Source organism: Acanthisitta chloris, unplaced genomic scaffold, assembly GCF_000695815.1.
Source record: "Acanthisitta chloris isolate BGI_N310 unplaced genomic scaffold, ASM69581v1 scaffold17419, whole genome shotgun sequence".
NCBI classification, from domain to species: domain Eukaryota; kingdom Metazoa; phylum Chordata; class Aves; order Passeriformes; family Acanthisittidae; genus Acanthisitta; species Acanthisitta chloris.
The window spans coordinates 84,543-91,001 of record NW_008691007.1 but is presented as its reverse complement, the minus strand read 5'-3'; positions in this window follow the sequence as shown (position 1 = coordinate 91,001).

Genomic DNA, 6,459 nt, shown 5'->3' with positions numbered 1-6,459 from the left:
TTTTCCAACTCACTTAAGAATTTGTGGTAGTCATTACACACTGAACTAATAAAAATTAACTCTTCATATGTAAGATAGAATAAATGTAGTTTCAAATTAATTTTTACTGTTTTACAGGAGGATATTTTTAGGAACAAAAAGATAAAATGAGTGAAGTTTTCTGACCCATTGCATTCGCAAATTGTTTAGTTAAAAATGCCCCAAGGAAATTATCTTGACAAAAGAACAAATAGTGCTAATTGCTCTTAAACTAAGCTTGTTTAGTCTTGGAATGTTGCTAGCAAAACTGCATCCTTTTTTGTTTTTGTGGGAGAGAGTCAGTGGTGTGCATATTCAGCTTGCTACAGCAGTCCAAGAGGGTCAAACAAGACTTCTCTGAAATCAGCTGTGAAAAGCAGTCCAGTAGCAGCATTCCTGTGAGAATATGGCAAGTGGATTTATTTCTGGATAAAGCTGGTATTAAAAAAAGGTGATATGTTAAATGGGTCAGAAGTGTTTGAGACATTTTTGTAATTCCAAGATGTAGCTTGTTCCTTAGGCAGTGATAAGAATGATAAGACACAAGAAAAAGTCTGATAAATGATTGCAGCTGTAGAGTGTCATACAACAAAATATATATATATATTGAACCTTATTTTTATCTGATCTGGTAAACAGTCTCTTCTGAAGTGCAGCAGCTTGTAAACCTGGGTTGTTATTACTTGTGGCTGATGGAAGATGCATCATTATCAGGCTGCCAAGTTCTGTGCATTTATTATGCTGTGCTGTGTAGGTTCTGTGTATCTATTACTGCTAAATACATCATATTGTTCCATTTTAACATTCTGCCACTGACTTGGAAAAGCATGGCAAAAAAGCATCCTCAGAAAAACAGGGAAGAGAAGTCCCTGACTAGCTGTGACTAAAATATCTAGAGTGTTCTGTTTGGAAGTGAACCAGACTCCAGTATCTGACGTGTCTGACACTGAGGGGAAATTCTTTTGCCAGGTGGAGTTTCATAGGCATTGATAACTTTTTTTTCAAAAATGAAAACTGGGCTATTTTATGGGTGCTTTAGCAAATCAGTATCAGTAGTTAGCATCAGAGCAGCAAAAACATTTCAGTGTCTGGCATATCTTAGAAGACAGATGTGGGTAAATTTCCTATCTTTTACAAGTTGGATGGTTAAGGGAGTTTTATTTCCCAAAGACCAAGACTGAAGGACTTTGGTTTTTGTTACTTTCTCTGATCAGTCTAGTAGATCCCATGGATAAATGTGAATGGACTTTATTTTTCACAAAAGGGGCCCAAACCCACCAGTTTCACGAAGTTATGTGACAACAGTTGCAGAGAATTCTGCAGGTGACTGCAGAGGCAGATTTCTGTAAATGAAAGTCCTATCCTCAGCCTCTTCTAGTTTGAACAGTGAGATTTCCAGGATGCACAGCTCAGCCAGTTTCAGATTCCTGGTGTGAAACAATCAAGATAAGAATCAAAAAGTAAAGAAAGGAAAAAGCCCTATTAGATCAAACACTATACACTAATCTTTCTCCTTAGGCAGAATTACTCCTTCCAGAGTCCTTACTACTCTTGCTTAAAATAACAGAAGCCCCATGGCACAGGCTCTTTCTCATAGCTAGTCTTCAGCTGCATGATTTTGTTTTGGGGAAGCTTTTCCTGGTTATCTAAAATGTTTCTAAATACCCAATCTTCTTGCCCTTGACATTTGCTTCTTTGAAATTACTGTGTCTCGTGGTTGAAGATGGATGTTATGTACCTGTGCCTGAGACTGATCCATAAGAGCTTTCCAAGTTGCCATCAAGATGGTAATACTAGAAAGATCAGAAAGGGCAGGAGGGTTGGAAACATTGTGGGAGGCTTTAATTAATCCTAGGCAAAGTGTGCAGTTGTCATATCAAAATATAATATTACATAATATATAGAGACCAGGTAGCTGTTTCATGCAGCAACTGGTTAAGGAAAAGTCACAACAAGGGAGTGGTGTGTATTGAGGGCTGCAGAGTCACAAGAGCCATGGAGAGGGTGAGTAGGGGTCTGAGGTTCTTTTCTCTCTTCCAGGAATGTAAAGTTAAGCTAGTAAGAGACACATATCTGAAATTGTAAAGGAAGACACAAGCTGTTCTTTATCTGAGCAGAGAGCAGAGCAGTAAAACTGCTTACCAGAAGAGGTAGATGCTAGATGTTTGTGGGACCAAAAAAGTTAATGGAAGATAACCTCCTTTGAGGTTACAAAATGCACAGAAACAAAAAAACCCACAACTGTGCTTGGTGGTTGGGGAAAAGAGTGGAAGGCTGGGAGATTTAGGGGACTAGATCATGTTGGTGCTTTCACTTTTCCTTTGGGAGTCTGCTTTTGGGTCACTGCTGCAGAGAGGGCAATGGGCCAGGGAGCCCTTTGGCCTGGTCTGGTGTGGCCACTCTTCAGTTCTCATTCAGGTCTCTTGCAGTTTTGTTTGGATAAACTCTTTTGTCCTGTATAAAGAAAAATATAGTGCTGGGGATCTAACATCAGCAAATTTTTTCCCCCTGCTTTTTTAGCTGTTTGCAAAGTGGTATAATAGTTATCTAATCAGACTTCCACTTGTTTGTAGGATAAACACCTGCTATGTGTTGCTCTGTATGCTAATACATTAGTTCAAAGGGGCTATAAATTGAGCTGTACAGCTGCAAGGATCACAGGAGATTGAACAGAAAATATTTCCAGTGGAACAAAAATACTGACTTCACTCGTTTTGGCAACAAATTAAGTTTGCTTAGGGTTTTTTGCGCCCATTTTCAATAGGGAATAAACCTTTTCTTACAGTAGGAAAACCTAACATAATTAAAATGTTAATTAACGTAGCAAACAGTATTTCTAGGAAAAGCTTTTTTTCAATTTCAGGATGGACCACCGAGGTCTATTGGGGAGGTACATAGTGTAATAGTTCAACTGTATACATGTAGCTCAGCCCTCTTTACTGCTTAGGGCAGACTTGAATCAGAGCACTGTTAGGTTGTTACCAATTAATCATAGCCTAGTGACAGTCTTTGTGAGACTTCTCTACTGTGGTTTCATTTCCTGATGCTCATCAAATCTTTTGAATATGCTGTCATTGATGAATCAAATATATTTGTTTTCCTTGGTCATGCTTAAGTTCTGTTGTTAAAAAAAAAGCAAAGAACAAGCAGCAGGATTATATTAGTCTAATGCTGCTGTTGATTAATGACTTTAGTCCATTTATTTAATAAATGCTGTTCTCCTTGACCATAGTGCTAAAGTAAATATTTTGCTATGTTTCTCTGTACTGGAGACTGTTTATTCTTTGGAACAGGTTTCAGTGTCTCTTACTCCATGTACAAGTCTAATATTGATGCAAGTATTTCACTGTTCAGTGTGAAAAACAGCTCTGATATCTAAATGGTTTGAAAAGACAACAGAATTATATGTACATGATACAGTTTAGTGTCTGTATTGTTTCTGGTATGACTCATACATCATTCCATGTTTGCTGTGAGCTCTTTGTGCTGGGGTCCCCATTGCTGTCCAAGCACCAGGCATCCCTTGGAAACAGATGTATTTTGATGATGGAGCTATAGGGCAGTGCTGTTCCCACATTTCTTCCCTTTCAGGGCTGTGTTCTCTCTTCCTCTCTTAAGCCAGTTCTGTCCTCTTATGACCCGGCAGCAGGATGCTTCAGGAGCTGAGTGGTAGAAAACTCTAATTTTTTTTAGGGGAAATGAAGTGTTGAGAACACCCAACTGGGAGAGAGTAGATGGGGAATACTGAGGTCTCCCCATGCAGCAGCTGTTAGGTCTTGGCTACGATGTGACTTGAGCATAAAACTAAACCAAAGCTTTCAGGTGAACCACACCTCTCAGCTCTGGGGTTCAAGAGCTATCTTATTTGGGAATGAGTGTGCTGTCTCTCTGCCCTCTATGTTTTCAGGCCCTGCTGCAGGGATGGCTTTACCTGCTCATGAGGCAGGAAAGCTTGCCATGCTAATGACAAGCACAGGGTTTTTTTCCTATACCCTAGTCTGCAGTTTGTCACAGTTCAGTAGCTGCTGTGTAAGAATAAGTTGTCCTTTTAGCAGGGATGGCTGAATAACCAGTGCATGAACAAGGGCAGCCCTCCCTGGGTAGGGTTTAACTCCTCGTGAGTCAGAGCCCTCATATAAGGCTGCAAAATTGCTCCATTAGAGAAATGATGGGGACATGGGAAGTGCAGATGGGAAGATGATACTCTCTACTGGTTGTAGGGTGTGGAGATTTGGGAAAAAAGTCCTTGTGTTGCTTGGTCTTGGGCAACTTGTCTGCCACTTAGTCCCAGGGTTTACCTGTACAGAAGGAACTTAGTCTATAGGTTATATTCATGAAAATACGACCAAGACTTGGCATTTCTATAGAAAAGTGGTGCAACTGCATGAGTACATTCTGGTTCACATGTCACTTAGTTTTGAAAAAATCCTGGGGAAATGAGAGGGGACTGTAAACAGAAGTGCAGCAGCTTTTGATAAACAGTATTTTTGGAAAAAAAATTATTCCTTGATGCATTTAATGGATGATTTCAGGGCAATCAGTGTTACGTTTTTTGGCAGCATGAGCCACTTACATTTTTTCTCTGGCTTTGCACAAAATAATAATAGTAATAATAATTTTAGGAAGAATCTGGAAGGCATTATAAACACCCTATTTTAGTGGAGCTTCATCCCAGGAACATCTGGAGTATATGAGCCCAAGCTCTACCACAGACTTTACTTTTGACCTCTGGTATGACTTAAAGTTTTCAGAAAAATGTTTTCATACCTGTGGATTTTTAAGTGCTTTTGAGTATTAAAAGTAACTCATAATTTTGAGGGCTGTTTTAAAAGAATTCTTGGATCCTAGTGCTTCAGTTCACAATATTACAGTGCCCAATATCACAAGTGAGGTGGATTTTTATAACATTTTGGTATACATCTGGTTTTTTAACCCAATACTTTGCTGCAAGGGCAAATATCCTGCGAGACACTCCTACAGTGGGCAGATGGAAGGCAATCAGCCCTCCTACCCTGTCCTCAAATAGGGAGAGCCACAACTTCAACAGCACTGGGTGTACACGATGTTCAGGGTCAGTGGCCACAGCGGGACCACTTGAGCCTGTTGACGTCAAACTGTCTGCAAACACCATGTCTTGCAGCAGAACCCAAGACCTGCTGCATTGTCTAAATGTCCTCAGCAGTTTGTTAGCTTGGCTTGACAAAATGTAAATTGAGCTTTTACTCTGAAAGAATTGCCCCATTTAACTTCTGGGTGCCCAAATAAGTAAGGGTGATAGTGGTACTGATACTGAGGGAAACACAGACAGAGCTTGAATGGTTACATTCATTGGGGTTGGAAATAACACAATATGGTCACATCCTCTTGGTATTTTGGGAGATTTCCTTATTTATACATTTTGAGCCTAGTTCCAAATGTGGTGTCTGCGTAAAACATGTATCCCACCTCCCCAAAGCACAGCTTGTTTGAGACAGAATTTTAATGAATTCAATACATTAAGCTTTTCTTGTGCTTTTGCCCCACTGTAACGATTCCTGATGCTTGCCTTAATCTAGATTGGCTCTTCTGCAAGGCCACCATAAATCCCAAAGCTGATGAATACATTGTTCTGAAAACACAGGATCTCTATAAAACCATGGATGAGGCAAGTGCTGTTAGCAGGAGCAGGGAAAGGGAAGGTGATTTTCCTTGTTTGAACTTTGTTCTATATCCCCACATTTGAGACCAATTTCAAAGTCCTGATAACCTTGCAACTGTCAGTTCCCTACAAACACATTTCCATCTCGACAAAAGCAGGTGCTGCCTTGGTTCAGCTGTGAAGGCTCCTCTGAGTTAATGTGCTCTGCGTGGGGAGGGGAAGGGAAGGGTTGTTGTCCACCAGTGTGGCTGAGTGGATTTAGCCAACTGGAGCAGGGTGGGTTAGTATCATAGGAAACATGGCTTTTCCTACCTTGAGGAAGAGGAATGAGAAAAACCCAATCTGATTTTTCAGTGGTGTATTTTGTCTGTGTCTTGACTTAATTTTTAGGTATGTATTTGAAAACTGTAACGTATCAAAAATAACAGAGTGGCCCCTAAATGCTCCACATCAGATTTATCTTTGTTTTTAGAGAAGAAAAAGTCTTTTTCTCTGTTTCCAATTTGAGGTGAGTGTGCAGAGAGCATGCAGTTTGACAGATTGTTTTCTCTGATTAATCTTGCAGTGATGAATTTAAATTTAAAACTCAGTTCTAGAATAAAATGGAAAAGATTTGTCAATATGCTACTCTTATTATCAATATGCCACTAGTCAGTCATCATGTCCACAATTTTCAGAGAAAAACCCCCACAAATTGGGAACTACCTCGAATTTTCACATGTGGGCTCTCATCCTGCAGGTCACAGGCTGTGGAGGTGGGATTTGGTGAGTGCTCTAGAGGCTGGAAGTCCCTTTATGTAACA